Source organism: Triticum dicoccoides, chromosome 7B (genome assembly GCF_002162155.2).
Source record: "Triticum dicoccoides isolate Atlit2015 ecotype Zavitan chromosome 7B, WEW_v2.0, whole genome shotgun sequence".
NCBI lineage: Eukaryota > Viridiplantae > Streptophyta > Magnoliopsida > Poales > Poaceae > Triticum > Triticum dicoccoides.
Genome location: NC_041393.1, coordinates 609,051,251 through 609,068,746, shown reverse-complemented (window position 1 = coordinate 609,068,746; position 17,496 = coordinate 609,051,251). Strand labels below are relative to the sequence as shown.

General features: G+C 45.3%; 1 pseudogene; it reads right to left on the bottom strand.

The window, feature by feature from the left end:
• Nucleotides 1-4,478: 4,478 nt before the first annotated feature.
• LOC119339202 overlaps nucleotides 4,479-17,496 on the bottom strand; it is a 19,182-nt pseudogene continuing 6,164 nt past the window's right edge.

The window sequence follows — 17,496 nt, the reverse complement described above, 5'->3', positions numbered from 1 at the left end:
ACTTTATTCCACAATTCAACTATAACTAATTTATATAATACATCAATTTCTTTTTTATTCTAACAAATATTTATTCCAATCAGGTTCAAATAAGTTGCAGACAATGGGAAAATGCAGCAAAATTTGCTTATAACACATAAGAATATGCCGATGCAATATCTAAACATAAATGGTACTCTCTCTGTAAAGAAATATAAGAGCGTTTAGATCACTAAACGGAGGGAGAATAAAACATCTGCAGAAAACATCAGTCTCGCCCTTTATTAGGGCTGCTGAAAAGATATACAATAAACATGCATCTGCTTGTGTCACAAGGGGTGATGCTGTACTATAGGTTTCATGCTTTTCCGATCATTAGATAAATCCTTTCAAATGGTTTATAGGACTTTCAGTTAGTTTCTCTTAAGAGAGAGAAATTGAGCTTTCTGCCCAAACATAAACCTAGATGATACTGAATGTTGCTTGTTCTATCTGTTTTACTAGTATTACTTAATTTTCTGCTATCATTTTATCCTTGCAAGTAGTAAGTTTGTTTTTCATGAAACTGTATCTTGTCTTTGTCATAAATGATTTGCCAAAGTTTATGCAATGCTTACAACAGTACAATGTTATCATGATAAATACCTTTTCACCTTAAACAATCAGAGTTTATGTTTAACATGGAACTTGAGGTCTACTAATTTAATTTGGACAGTAGAGAATTAGCATACAATGACCCATCTTAGAGCCAGTATCATATATTTCACCTCAGTAGCTCTTGTATACTTCGATCTTCGTAATTAGCGATGGACAATTTCATTGCTCCATTTCTTGACCAATTAGGTCCGTATATTTATTTAGCGATTTTGGACGCAACAAGTCGATGGTGTAGGTTTTCTCCACGAAATCATGAGCGGTGCTTATCTCCAATACCCTGACTTGTTTGTCTGTCATCGTAGGCCACCTCATACACTCCAGGCCTAATTGGTCTCGATGCGACATGCAGGTGGCAACTAATCGACAGGCATGACATTTTTTTTTGGAAATGGAGGTATACCCCCGGCCTCTGCATCATGATGATGCATGCGGTCTTTTTATTAAAAATCCAGAAAGAGTCATCACAAAGGTCTTACAGCTCGCAAACGGAGAAAAATAAAGCACAAAGACAACCGGTATGGTGATAATAAGGACAAGCTCTCTAGACTCCTATCCTGTTATGCGACCGCCATCCGAACCGGTTGAATATAACCCGAGCCACCATCTCCCATTGGTTGCACCCAGTAACCAAAGGCTCCCTGGAGTCCGTAGGAGTGAGTAAGGACCACGTACGGATCCAAGCTGTAGCTCTGAAGATAACCTGCAAAAAAGTTAAGTTGTGTTGTCTGTTAAAAATCATATCATTTCTGCAGTTCCATATAGCCCATAATAGCGCACATATTCCAATCCGAATACGAGCTACCGTGATCTTTTCAACCCCAGTTAACCACGTCCCAAACAATGACGCAATATCTACTGAAGGATTGATATTAAAAGCTATATGAATCGTCCTCCAAAGTAAGTTTGCAAGTGGGCATTCGATAAATAAATGTTGTATTTTCTCATCCTGAGTACAAAAACAACACCGCGAGTTATCTACCCATCTTCTCTTAAGTAAGTTGTCCTTTGTGAGTATTACTTGCTTGTGGACAAACCACATGAAAATTTTGATCCGCAAAGGAACTTTAACCTTCCATATATGAAGGGACCTCAGGATGGGGCCAGAATTAATCAGATCCGTATAAAATTTCACCGTAAACATCCCATTTTTAGTTAACTTCCATTTTGTGGAGTCAGGCACATCGGAGAGTCGAACTTCAATCAATCTCCGAATCAAGTGCATCCAGGCTGTCCATCTCTCACCCACTAACGTACGTCTGAATTGGATGTTCAAGGGAATAGTCTGAAGGACGGTACCTACGTAATCTCCCTTCTGTTGCACAATATTGTAAAGGGTAGGATATTGTAAGGCCAGTGGTGTCTCTCCTAGCCACGTATCCTCCCAAAATTTTGTTGACATCCCGTTGCCAATCAAGAATTTGACCCTACGAAAGAACATATCCTTTGTTCTCATAAGTCCCTTCCAGAACGGTGAATCAGACGGTCTGATGGTAACCTGGGCTAGCGTTTTCGAGTGCAAATACTTATTGCGCAGGATTTGAGCCCACATGCCCTCCGGCTCTATCTCTAACCTGTACAACCATTTGCTCATCAGGCATTTATTCTTAATCTCCAAGTTCTCAATACCGAGGCCCCCTTGGTCTTTAGGTCGATAAAGGATATCCCAACGCGCGAGACGGTATTTCCTCTTGGCCTCATCAGACTGCCAAAAGAAACGAGATCTAAAGAAATCAAGTCGCTTTCGGATTCCTTTCGGGATTTCAAAGAACGAAAGTAAAAACATTGGCATGCTAGTCAATACTGAGTTAATCAAAACTAGTCGACCTCCATAAGACATCAACTTGCCTTTCCAGTAGCTGAGTTTTTTTTCGATTCGTTCTTCAATACACTTCCATTTCTTATTGGATAATTTACGGTGATGAATCGGAATACCCAAGTAACTGAATGGTAAAGCACCTAATTCACATCCAAATAATTGTCTGTAGGTATGTTCCCCGTCTTTGGCTTTCCCAAAACAGAACACCTCACTCTTATGAAAATTAATTTTTTCCAGACAATTGTTCGAATAAACATAAGATAAGTTTCATGTTACGTGCTTTAGCCATGTCATGTTCCATGAAAATGATAGTGTCATCAACATATTGTAGAATGGACACCCCTCCATCAACCAGATGAGGAACTAGACCCTCTACATGGCCGTGTTGCTTGGCCCTGCCAATAATGACGGCCAACATATCTGCCACAATATTGAACAAAAGAGGTGACATGGAATCCCCTTGTCTCAACCCCTTATGCCTTTGGAAGTAGTGGCCGATATCATCGTTCACCTTAATTCAGACACTATCTTTCTGGACTTGAGTATTGACCTGATGCCTCCAGGCACGACATGGACAAACCTTCCATCTCCATCTCCATCAGGGATGACGGAGAACGCTGTGATCCCCACTCTCAAGGCCTTCTCTCTGCGAGCCTACGACCCAAAGCAGGTGATTGTTGCGAGCGGCGATCAGGAGGCTCTGGTCATCTCCTTCTGGTGGCCTACCGGCGTCCATCGAGCTCTCCGTGCCACCGACTCACGCGTTGATCCTCGAGGACTTCTCCGGTGATGGCTTGACCGATGTCATCCTGGTGACATCCGAGGGAGTGTATGGGTTCATGCAGACGAGGCGGCCCGGGGCGCTCTTCTTTGGCACGCTCGTCGGCTGCTTGATGGTCGTGATCTGTATGATGCTTGTTTCTCTGCACCTCAACTTGTCGAACAAGGGTAATCCGAGGTCGTCATCTACTGAATATAGGTGACACACGATATTCTGCTGAGAGGATCTTGTGAGGAGCTGTTGTAGTGCTTAAAGTAGACTTCTACTATAGTTGGCTCGAGGTGTGTAACACCACACGCGCGCCCGCACAACAGGGAGGGATGAAACACTCCTGAAGCTCTCAAGCGTATATATTTCTTCGGGCTGCAGCCAAGAAGGCAGAGTTTGTAGAACAGAGATGATATACTAAGTTGATCCCCGCTACTTCCATTTATCTCAACATGCACATAAGCCACCACATCAACCTCACTATTTTTATTTCTCTCAACATGCAAGGGAAATGCTACTTATGCTACTTCATCAACGAACTTTATTTATCTCAACATGCATAAGGAACACTACTCATATTCTACAAAGATTTTACAACAACATACTTTTTTTTTGCGAGGAAAACTTTCAATCTATTCATCTTCAATCATGGTAGTACAACGAGCACTAGAAATAATAAAAATTACATCTAGATCCATAGACCACCTAGCACTAATAAAATATAATAAATCATATATATTTCTAGTTTTCTACTCTGGATTCTCATATTCAATTTCCAAACAACCAAATCTCATCAAAATTCTGGAGAAACAAATAGAACAATGTACTTTACACATGCAAGGAGATACTAAGAGCCTGTTTGGTCCATTGGTTGATGACAAAACATTGCCACTCCAAAAAATATAACCGAGTAGCTACCAGAAAAGGCGTGGTGAACAAATTAAACCATAAGTGGGTCAAAGTGGGTCAAAGGCACGGAGGCTGATTACAGCAAAATCGTATTGTTGGATTCCAAGCCACCTCACGATTTTACTCCTGTAGCTTGCTGATGGCATTTCCTCATAGGAAAAGCAGGACTCACTGACGCAGCCCTGGTTGACCTATAAAATGTAGTCACATAATGTAAGAATGATTATATAGATAAGTGAACAACGGATCAGTGCACGTACCTAAGTGTACATGACGTACACAGACATTTTTTCTGAAAATTTCAAATTCGCATGGGATTCATACCTGAATATTGAAGATCGAGCACAACTAGCTCGCCTCCTGAAACAGATATAGAAAGCCATTAGTAATATATGTCTACAGAAAATCTCTTCTTATAAGTACATGAGAAAAGAAACCACTTTTGTAATGTTACACGTCACACATACATTGAGTGCGAGATGGTTGGCACGAATCTGCAAATGAAATAAAGGTGAAATGAGAAAGAAACTCGTCTCCTTTTACAAGTACATGAGAGAGACACAACATTTGCAATGTTAGTAGCACGTACCTTGAGTGCGGGATGGTTGGGATGGATCTCAACTGCATGCTTCAACGACGCACGTGCCTGCCGCACATCGATACCCATTGCAGTGTTGCCTCTGATTTCAGCATCAACTTCCTGAAGACGAGTCAGGTTCACCAGGCTATGAAAGTCCAAGCCTTGGGTCCCTACCAGGCTGATGAACTGAAAATACTCAAGGCTGGACATTGCTCCCCATACAAATCTGGGTTGTTTAGAATTACTCAGTTCCAAGTATCTCAACTTGGGGAATGCACCCTCCTCCATGGTGTCAGGAAAAACAACGCCATCCTTGCAACGAATGCGTAGAGTAATGAGCTCTGAGAACCTCCCGAGGATCTCCATATCCTGCGGTTCCATAGTTGTCAGTTTCATACGCAAGTGGCAGAGGTTTGGGAGGCATGAGGAGTTAATCCACACTGGCAGCCCAGGAAGCGGGCCATACAGTTTCAGATGACGGAGGTGCCCAAGGGCCACAGAGCCAGCGTAATCAGACCACGGCTTAAGCTGTGTAATCAAACAATCGAGTTCTATGACTTGAAGTTTTTGTAGATTGGCAACACGTCCCATCAAATCTTTGAACAACACATTATCTTGCTTTTGAAGGAGTACGTTCAACTGTCTCAGCTCCTTCAGCGTGCCCAGCCCTTTCAGAAAGTCTGGAGAGACATGGTGCCACTGTAGCTCTTCCAGAGATGTTAGATTCGTCCAGTCCAACACCCCCATGCAAGAACCGCCAAAGCGTAGGCACTTCAGTTGTGTTAGCCGACCAACACTCTGAGGCAGTTTCTCTATGCCACTTCTGCCCAAGTCCAGTACCTGCAAAAACCTTAGATTCCCTATTTCTTCAGGGACCTCTATCTTCCCAAGATGCTCCGAGATCCCAAGGTACCTCAGGTGAATCAGCCTCCCAAGATGCTTAAGATGATAAGGAGAATTTTTCGGCACTACGGAGAATTGCACGCTTGCGATGAACTTGCACTCTTCTAAAGCCAACACATGTAGAGCTTTAAAGTTTGAAAGCAATGGCACCATACGAAATTGACACATGGTGGCACTATATGACCTCACTTGCTGCATGCTCGGGTCAGCCACAGATCCATCCCGCCGCTTTACGACTTCATTATTTATGGCTAACCTACGAGCAGTGATACGTGGAGATGTCCTGTCACTGTTTGATGCAGTAACAAAACCTTCGTCTTCTGATAGGAAATGAATCATATCAAGAACCAAATCATGCACACGACAAGCATATATGATGCTCTTATATGGCTTCTCCACTGCCTGGATCATGCTTCTATCTATGAGCAAGTTGAAGTATCTCTCTCCAACCTCAAATAATCCTTTTCCTGGTTCCCCATGGACATATCCTTCGGCTACCCACTTCCAAATTAAAGTGTCCTTTTTTATCTCATAATCTTCAGGGTATATGCCTAGGTCCAAGTCCAATAGGCAAAGCCACGGATAATATGGAAGATCATAGTAGCTATATAGCAGTATCTTTCTTGTGGTATTCACTTCTTTGTTATCTTCATCCCCAAAACCAATAGAGTCATAGACCCCAGGCCAATCCATTACTGGTTTACTAGCCAACAAGCTAGCTATTGTAACGATAGCTAGCGGTATGCCACCACATTTCTGCAATATCTTCTCAGATATCTTAACTGATTCATGATAAGGGCTTTTGCTTTTGCCAATAGATAATCTCATACAGAACAATTCCTTCGATCTACCAGGAGAAAGAGGTTCTTGCTTGTAAATGTCACTTGCCTCTTTCGCCACTTCAAAGATACGAGTAGTTGTGATTACTCTGCTTCCACACTTACTATCAATAAAAGCACATTTGGTTATATCCCAGGAACTCATATCCCATATATCATCAATGATGATGAGGTACCTATTGACATGGCAGCATGAGATCTATGGATTAGTAAAACTAAAGTGTCGTCCTGGAAATAGAAGAAATATGGCAAGCATCTCAACCAAGAATCCAAAATGGCATTATTCAATTCCCGACAAGGTGCTGTAGGACAACTAAGACATAAGTAAATGATTAATGATGAATGGAAGACACTATCAAAATACATGCAAGGGTTAGATTAAATCCATTCTATTAGAGTTCTATAAAGGTAACTCCACAATCAAATATAGTTTATATACTAGTAAATTGCCCGTGCATTGCTACGGACAAAAGAAAGTACATAAACAATAACTAAAGGGTCATCCTACGAGAACCGATGGAGTAAAATAACGTACGTGTCTTTAAGATTATGAATCATACAACAATGAATTCTGATATGATTACTGGCAAGTTAAAATTAAATCTTTGGACTTCTAATATAAGTAGCTTCCAATTCCTGCGTTACATAATTTTGCCTAAATGAAGAATATGTAACTAACTAGAGAATTCTACCGCAACAGAAATTAGTGAAACATATCAAGTAGGTTTATCAAACGAAAATGCTTAATCGGAAGAAATGACCCACAGACTCGGTTAGAACAGGAAAAAAGACCTAGTCAATAAATATGACATCTGAGGAACAACATAATTGGATTTTTTTTTTGTGCGGCACTTGCCTGAGCAATGAGGCCGCAAAACAAAGAGACACTGGTATGTTCCAAACTTTCAATTTAGTTGCAATCACCATTCATGCACAACCAACCACTGCAAGAACATAAATATACTATGTTCTGGAATAATCAATCACTTGTTTTTCTTTCAAAAAGATAATGGAAGTGTTCATCGAACTACTTGCAGTTGTGATTTTAAAAAATTAAAATTTTAAAATAATAAGTCATGACTTTTTTTATTATCAGTTAAACAAACACAAGCAGTTATTTGATATAGGAAAAAAATCAGAGCAACAATATAACTCCAATATAGTACCTTGGCATGGTCTGTATGAAAACTAAGCTGCGGTAGCTTATTATTTTGAAACTATCAGACTCATAAGTAGAAATGTGATGCTTGTCCGAGAAGGCGGGAGCTTATTATTATTATTTTTGCATATTTTGGATCTTGCCATGCACATTTAGAATTACTAATCCGACTATCGAAGCAACAAAAGTGAAGCAATACTCCCTCCAGTGGTACATTTCACTTACTGGCTTAGCTACTATCTCACCATGCGTCTAGTGTAGCCTCAGATCAAGAGATAGTCTCTCACTTCTACGGCACCACCTCAGAGAAGTATGCCCAATTGCCCATTACCACCCGCAACAAAAAAGGTATGCCCATTACACTCACATTGCTTTTATGATTTAACTGATATTTGTGTGTTCCCACATCAGCAAGTATATCTAGTCTCTCAGTAATTCGGCCACCAGTTGAGACTGTATAACCAGCTAATCTGGCGGATGATGCTATCTACAGAAGCTTTCCTTCCTTGATATTTTGATAACATCCACATCACGCTGCAGGTGGGGGTGGGAATAAGTGGGACTAAGAATCCCATCCCACTTAAATTGCATTAGTGGATTTCCACTGGACCGGCAGAATATTAAGTGGGCTAACCCTATTAGCCCATTGGAACCCACCCTAACCCCACTTGTTACGAGAGGATAGAGCAACCCGCCCGAGCGCACAGATTCCAGTTCCTGCTATGAAAAGGGTGGGGAGGTCGCGCGCGAGGCGGCCGAGCAGGGCGGCGGCGGCGAGGCAGGCGAAGTGCGCCCGGAGCCGGGCTGGCCCTGCGTGACGCGGCGGGAGGCGGAGGTGAGGCCGGCAAGGCCGGAGCGGACCATCGCGGCGAGCTCGTCGGCCGCCGGCTGCAGGTCGGGGATGGGCGGGGCGGCCGAGGAGGCGCGCGGCCCTGGACCACGCGCAGAGCACCGCCAGCAGGAGGAGCAGCACGTCGGCGGCCAGCGAGACGGCCGTGTATCCGGAGGCGCGGTTGAAGAGGATCCAGGAGGCGACGGCGGCCGCCAGCAGCAGCGCGCTCAGGTTCGCCCGGCCTCGCCGCCACAGCACCACGTCCGCCACTGCGAATGATCGATCGATTGGTTGATTCATTCATTCATTCAAGTTTGCGATTGCTATGACTCGGTTGCTTGCTAGCTGATACATGGATGAGGCGGAGAAGATAAGAGGAGGAGCATGAGGTTAATTACCGACCGAATTCTCCAGCGTGGTGATGGCGGCGAAGATCCATGTCCATGGATGATTCGAGGCAGACCGAGAGGAGAGGGTTTGGTACTGGCCGGGTTGGAATTTGTTTGATGAACGCTCAAAGGAGGGAGACGTGCAATTCACTTTCCCAAATGCTGCAAATTGCAATTTTTCGCTGGAAAGAAAGAAACCGGAAATTGCAATTTTTCTCAGTTATGCATATGATGCATCTGTTAAGTGGGATCCCACTTATTCCCACCTATTATGCGCTAGTTTTGATGGGACATCCACTTCTTTTCCATCAAGCCGTGTTGGGACTAGGTGGATCAAGGTGGGATTCCCAGGAACAGTCCCACTTGCAGCGTTAATCCACATCATCAAGACGGTAAATAGGACACTGCTTGGTCAACCTAAAAACAAGTTAAGGTGAGAAATGCACAACTACGTTGTATCACCTTTTGAATTGTCTACAGAAATCATGGAACACGGTGGTACTCTGTAGTTTTGAATCACGTGAGTTGGACGTCAGAAAATACACGGCGAGACAAATCTACCTGACAGGGAGTGCGTCCTCCAACTCCAAGCAGTTCTGACAACGGCGAGCGAGCGACGATAGTGAGTGTCACTACCGGACTCGTGGGCTATGCCTACGGCCAAGGGCCGTCGGCATAGGTCCTATGCCGTCGGCATAGATCTATGCCTACGGCTGCCGTCGGCATAGCCCCGTCAGTGTAGATCACGTCAGCGTACTCCTATCAGACCGTCGGCATAATATAGCCGTCGGCATAGGAGGGTATGCCGACGGCCCTGGGGCAGCCGTCGGCATAGTTTAGCCGTCGGCGTAGTTTTCCGTCTGACGGCAACGGACGGCGCCGTCAAAACTGCTGGCGACTCAGGGGGCGACACGTGGCAAAGATATGCCGATGGCAAAGCCGTCGGCATATCTTTGCCACGTGTCGCCCCCTAGTTCGACCTGGCGGCAGGGCTATGCCTACGGCAAAGCCGTCGGCATAAATAGGCATAGCCCTGCCATGTGTCGCCTCCTGGTGGCTCCTGAGCGTATATATGCCGACGGCTTTGCCGTGCGCATAGTTTTTTTCCCTGTTTTCTCTTTTCTAATTCATTTGACAGCATTTCAAAACAGAATAATATGAAATATGACAGTTCATCATCATCATTTAAACAGTCAAGTTCATCATCTAAAGATCATCACCGGCGAAAGTTCACGAACATAAGAGTAGTGCAAGACATGAAACATCATGAAAGTTGAAACATGAAAGACATGGCACAACGGCCGCATACACGGAATCATCATCAACATCAAGCACCACCGAGTCCACCTCCGCCAAAACCACCACCACCACCGAGTCCACCTCCGCCAAAACCACCACCTCCGCCAAGTCCACTTCCGCCAAAACCACCACCACCACCAAGTCCACCTCCGCCAAAACCGCCACCGCCAAGTCCACCTCCGCCAAAACCGCCACCGCGACCACCATCACTCTGCCAGATCAGAGTGACTGGGGTCGACGGAGCAGGAGTCAGCCACCGGTCCCCTACATGTTTGAAAGAAGATTCTAACGGTAAATATGACATGATAGTGTTGAATGAACGAGAACTAGTTTGTCATTAGTTAGGCAAATTTACTAACCGGAGTATCACCGCCTAGTGCCAGCCATTCCTCAAACATGGGAATGTGTGGGGCGGCTCCCGCAGGTGGTGGTGGGGGTCCAACTTGTGGTGGCTCCGTGCGGTTAGTCCAAGACGCCAACATAGCCTGGATGTTAGTTAAACAAGTCCACTTAGAAACAAGCCATGATCAACAAAGTCAGAAGGAATGAAAGTGCAAATTTGAGCTTGGTTTAAGAGGGCAAAACTAACCTCCATCACTTGACGGCTGTAATCATTGTTTGCCTTCACTCGTTGCAAGTACTCCCTCACCTCAATATGCCTATGCTCGAGAAAGGCCTGATATGCCTACAAAATTGAGGTTGTTTCTAAGTGGGCAGTGATGAAAATAAACTAAGAAAGATAGAAACAAAGAAGATAAGGGGAAGTACTTACAGCATGTTGGCGGACTAAGGGAGGCTGCGAACGCCCCGTACTCTCTAACGGGCTCGGGTTGGTAGCTCGAAGCCGTGTGTACGAGATCGACGGAGTGATCAAGCCATCGAAACATGGATACCGGCCATGGGACTTACCCTGGATGGCCACCACCGCCGTGTCGTCGATCTAAGACTGGGCGACCTCAGGAACGGGAACATCTGGATGCAACTTCTGATAGTTCTGAGTGTAAGACTCCAGGTGTTGCTCGGTTTTGCCGTAGTACTGGCTCTCGCCCTCCTTGCGATCACTCCGCTCGCGGGCCAGCTTCCACGACTCCATGTCTGAGAGCGGCCTCTGCAACTTGTCCTCCTGCAACGTCAAACAGAAGTTAGCCATACATAAGAACATGACGGTAAAGAAGAACCAAAATGCATCTTTCATATAGATATACCTTCATGGCCTTGAAGCCCCAGTGGTTCCTGTTTCCTTGGCCGTGTGTCCCATCTTTTCCACGGTTAGCCCGAGCCTTGATGCTCTTGGCAGCAAACTCTGGATCGTCACTGACCTACCTATCCACCAAACACGCCCATCCGTCATGCCTTCCATAGCACCAACGAGGAACAACCTATGCAAATTTTGGAAGCATGACATGTGAGCACGAAACATATAGTTGACTCCTTGAAACAATGAAAAGTCAATAATAGTTACCATCATGAACTGCTCCCTGCTCATGGTAATTTTTTGCCTCTGTGCTTGAGTTTTGGTCATCTTTTGTTGCAGGTAGATGTGGTAGTACTGTGAGACGGCAACCCAACGCACCTCGTACTGCAACTGACGAGCTTTCTTCTTTGCAGACGCAAGTAAGACCACGTCGGCTCTGGCCTTGTGCTCGTCAAGAACTCTATAGAGTTGTTGCAATCATGCATAAACCAGAAGCAAACAAGGCATGAGTTGAGTGATTCAATGATAAACTATGAACGAAACTGAAGACAAGTGATTCAAAAGGGAACTTACCCAAAATTTGGTGATCACGGCCTTAGCGGCCGTCCCGTACTCCGCGTTGCTGCAAGCCTCGTAGTGGGCCCAGCTTGTGGCCAAAACACGCAGCTGCGGGTCCCTGTCTGGCCGCGGGCAGAATAGGCCAGGGCAAAACTGCTTCAACAGGACAGTGAGAAGGCCGTTCGGTTTACGGCCCTTTCCGCGAAGGATCCAGTTACTGCAAAAGAATCAAAGGGTTGCCATGTGTACAATAAAAAAAATGTTGTCATGTGTTGAAAATATGATGGAGATGCACTTACTCTGTCCCCGCAGGTTCAATGAGCCACTTGTGCGCCTCGATAGAAGGTGGTGTAGGTACTCCGGCATTACCACGCAGCCACCCCTGCGGAGCACCCAGTGGCAAGTCACCCCACAACTCGGGGTCAACCTCCCCTCCACCCTCCTCGCCCTCCTCCTCACCCTCCTCCTCGGCCTCCTCCTCCTCGGCCTCCTCCTCCTCGACATCAGGAACATACTCCTCCTCCTCAGACTCAGAAGCTGCATCAGCATAGGAGGGCATCGAAGAAGACCCTCCTATTTCGGACACGGCCCGGAGTTTTTTGGCCCGGTTGCCTCTCTCCCCACCTCCTCGTCCTCTAGGGGCTCTCCCCCCACCCCCTCCTCCTCTAGGGTCTCCTCCCCCGACCCCTCCACCTCCCTGTGAGGTGCCATCCTCGCGTAGTCGGGAGGGAACCTTGTGGGCTCGTCCACTCCGAGTAAGTCCTCCTTTGAGTTTACTGAGGAAACTGGCACCGCTAGACTTGCCCATGATTAGCAAACCTGCATTGAGAAGAGAATAAACAATTAGTAAGGATATAAAAAAACAAGCATACAGGAAAGACATTAATAACGGAAGAGCACATTATTAAAAGAACATACATTTTCTAGAACCCATATGAATCATCACTATTGTAATCTATTTGTCGACCGGTCTCATCATCACTATCCCGCATATCTTCTTCGTTGTCTGACGGAGGTGGAGGCTCTTCCTCATCGTCAGCGTCGGCGTCTTCATTTAACTTTTCAAGCATAATTATGTCTCTTTGATTCACAACTGCCTCACCATCAATCTGTGCGCCTTCGTCGTTTGGGTCCAGGTCAACATAACCCAAGTCATCATCCTCCTTGTTTCGGACCACGTCATCATGTTCCTCTTGAAAGAACACTCCCACGTATGTTATGGGGTTTATGTTGTAGTAATCATCATCGTTTGGGTCCGGTAGCTTACCATGTGGCGACACCTTGAACACAACTTCCCAACCCTTTAGGTACTCTTTCTGGCATGGGTAAGGCAGATAATATACTTGTGTGGCCTGGGTAGCGGCGATAAAGAGATCAGCTCCAGCATAGACGGTTGATGGTTTAACTTCAACTAAACCAACAGAAGGCGTATGTCTCAGACCCTTTTTGGGGTCGAACCATCGTCATTTGAACACAGTGAGACTTAGGTGTTTACGGCCACGTTTGAATGTAAGCTCGTATATTTTTCCTACCCTTCCGTAGTAATCTACTTCATTATCTCCTTCGGTGAAGACTCCGGTATTTATGGTTTTGGGATCAGGCCGACTGTTCTGGTGCTCCTCTGTATGGAAGCGATACCCATTCACATCATACTTTTGGCATGTCATGACGGTAGGGTCAAAACCCATGGAAACCCATCTCAATTCTTCATCCATTGATTCGTTCGGATCATTTCCCTACAAGTTTAATTGAAATTATAGGGTGCATGAGTTTAATTGGAAGTGTGAAATGGGTAATAGGGAAGTGTGAAATATTACTTTCTCCATGAACCACGCAACAAAATTTTTCCTTCCATCAGCACCCTTTCGGAGAAGAGCAAGTGCCTCCGCTTCAGTAGGAGGCAGCATTCCCGTCCACTCTTCCTCAACGAATCGACTACAATAAGAAAAGCGGTATAAGAACTAGGCAAAGTGAACATAATGAATTGACTAAAAGAATGGTGCAAAGGTATTACCTCATCCACTCATCCTCAACTTCCTTGATGTTGTGCAAGATATAGAACATGACATCCTCCCACTCATCTCGTGGCATGACATAAGATGTCGAGCATCCAGCCCTGCCACCTTGCCTGATGAATAGAGGCAACTTGGGTTTATACTTGGGTTCTTCTGTATTGTATCGAGACACCTTATTGTGCAACGTGGGAACATGGTCCGGATAGTAGTCTGTCCTGAGGTCTGCCACCTCCTCTAGGATACCTGCCACAGCTATGGAAGCTTCAATTTTAGCTTTGTTTCCACATTTCTGTCTCGGATGCTTGTTCTGTCTCTCAGGGCCGTACTGCCAACGATACTGCACAGGCCCCCCCAACAATACCTCATTCGCAAGGTGCAAAATGAGATGTGTCATCGGAGTAAAGAAGCCTGGCGGGAAGATCTTCTCTAGCTTGCATATCAACTCCGGCGCCTTCTTATGCATTTCTTTTATCTTCTCAGGACATACTTCTTTAGCACAAAGCGTTCGGAAGAAATGGAAGTTTGAGGTCCTTAAAATAGGGAAGCTGTGTGAAGGGGGTAATGTGAGTCCAGTTGTGCGTCTCACCATATCCTTCAAAACATTTTTTCCCTTTACCTTTGCCTTTGCCTTTGCCTTTGCCTTTGCCTTCACCGGCAGGCTTAAGAGCTTTGAGCTGAGCAAGCACATCCGCACCAGAAAACGTTGGAATCTTGTTTACTTCATGGACAACTTTGCCTTTTGTGAAGTTCTTCTTGTCTTCCCTATCAGGATGGTCTGGAGGGAGGAACTGTCGATGTTGGTCAAAGGCAACATACTTGCCACCCTTCTTCAGCCAAATGAAAATCAAGGCCTGCATGCACACTGGGCAAGGCATCTTTCCACTTGTACACCATCCGCAGAACAGGGCATAGCCGGGAAAGTCATGCATGCAATACTGTAGCCAAACTTTCCTCAAGAAATTTTTCCGCACATGCTGGTCGTATGTCAACCTCGGGAAGTACCAAGAATGGTGCAAATCATCCACAAACGGCTGTATAAACACACTCAAATTCTTCCCTGGATATTTAGGCCCCGGAATTATAAGCGACAGGAACATGGTCTTGTGTTGCATTATGGCGCCGGGAGGGAGATTGAGCGGAATAACAAATACGGGCCAGCAGCTATATGGATTAGACGACATACCATATGGATTAAACCCATCACCTGTTATAGCAATTCTGACATTCCCAGCCTCGGCTGCTTCCTCCGGGTACTTTATATCGAATGACTTCCATGCTTCACCTTCTGATGTATGTACAATTTTTTTTGGATTGTACCTTTTCCCTTCCTTGTGCCACTTCATCATTTTGGCAGACTCCTCGGTGATGAAAAGGCGCTGCAGTCTTTTTATAAAATCAAGATACTGAAGAACCTTCATAGGGATTTTTAGCTGCCGCTTCTGACCATGCTTATCGACCACCTCAATATACCGAGGGGAACAGCACTTCCTACAGTAGTTGTCATCCGCATACTCATGCCTAAACAAAAGGCAATTCTTTGGACAAACATGTATTTTCTCATAGTCCATGGAGAGCGCCTTCATGATTTTCTTCGTACCATACATGGTTTTCGGCAGTTCATGGCCCTCGGGGTGGCTGTTAGCCCATACTCCCAGAAATGCTTCGAAGCAACCTCGGCTACAGCCGTACTCAGCCTTGACTGCCATCAGTTGCAAGATGGCATCCAGCACAGACAGCTTGGCACCCTCATAGAGAGGTTTCTTTGACGAGGCCAAGATTTCCAGGAAGGCCTTTGCGGTTTCCTCCGGCTCCTCCGGTTCATTCGCTAAATGTGACGGAGGTATTGGCTGTGCAGCAAAGACATCATCTAGCATGTATCTAACCCCATCGTCCTCATAACCAGCGACGCGTTTTCGTATCACATCCTCTCTACCACGGTCCCGCTGGGCAAAGTTTATCGGCATATTAAAGTTGGGCATAAATCCATTCGTGCGAAGGTGCTTAGTCATCTCACTCTTATCTCTGCGGATACATCTCTTACATTTGGCACACGGGCATTCTGGCACCATCCTCATTGGACTACGGAATATCTCTTTCAAAAACACATCAATTTTCTCGATCCACTCTGTTGTTACTTGATTCCGACGGAAAAACCCACTATACATCCACTGATTATCTGCCATCTCTGCTTTATTGGAAGCCACACAACAAAATTAAGGATTCATTTAAATTACCCACATCAATATTTTATTTTTTACAAGGTTGACGAGAAACGACATTTAATCCACCTACATCTCTAATAGGTAAAGATGGGTCCTAATCCCACCCGAGAATGTGTAGATTGAGTACGGTCCATGCTCTACCCCATTCCGAGACAAAATTTCGGCAGCACCTTCCCGCTGTTCTCCAAATACACGTCTCGGCAAAATGCCGAGAGAATGTGCATCCGGAGAACAACAGGGAGGCGCCGCCGAAATCCTGTCTCGGAACGGGGTAGAGCATGAACAACGTACCCAATCTACACATCCTCGGGCTGTCCGTGGAAAGCGATGGACAATCCGAAAGAGCTGCGGTGATAAATATGCAATTGAATGCATATTTATCGATGCAACCCTTTCGGATGGGAGACCTAGGTTACGCGACTTGATGTGAAAATTCAATCTAGTGACATGGAAAAAAAGTGGACGAGGTCATGGAATTGTTGCTCACCCTTCGATGTAGAGGATGTAGTCGATCAAAGGAGGGACGATCGTGGACAAACACCTCCAACGTCGACGGTCACTCCACGAAGATGGAACACCACAAATCCTGTTAATTCGACCAAGTGCAAAAAAATAGGTTAAGCATTGACAGTTTAAACTATGAAAAAAAATCATATTTCGTCAAATGTAAAATTTTGTCCTTCAATTTTTTTAGCAAGATCATCATTATTAAATAACCACTCATCATATGTCAATTTTGGAGCACATCTCACACAACTATTTTAGAAAGTAAATGTCACGTAGCAAGGATTTAGACACAACTTCACCTCCTATCCATGCCATCTCTAGACGTCAACAACTCAAAGAACATGACACAAACATCAACTCAAAAATTTGTTTTGCATGCATATGCGAATAGACTTAGGGGCCGAATACACCATCCATTAATCTCACATGCATATATTGTCATAATCCATTATATATCATATTGGTACAAATATTAGGCTTATGGACATAAAACCTAGAAGAGAACAATGCTAACAATTACATCACTTGTTTTTGTGAAGATAAGTTACACATGTCCATACATAGTAGTTATTTGCAGCAAATTAATATGAAACTATGAATGTCACAGTAGGAAAAATGAAAAAAAAAGCATAGCTCACCGGGCAGAGGAGCGTCACGGCGATGGAGGGGATGGGAGGGACGGGGCTGGTCGTGGTCGGCCGGAGAAGCAGAGGCCGCCGCCGACCGGAGCTAGCACCAGGGTCGGCCTGGCAGGGACGCGGGCCGCTGGCCGGAGCCGTGGCCAGGCGTGCTCGGGGAGGGGGCGAGGCGGGGCCCTGCCCGGTTCGTGGCGGGGCAGAGAGCTGGGGTGGAGGCAAGGCGCGAGGAA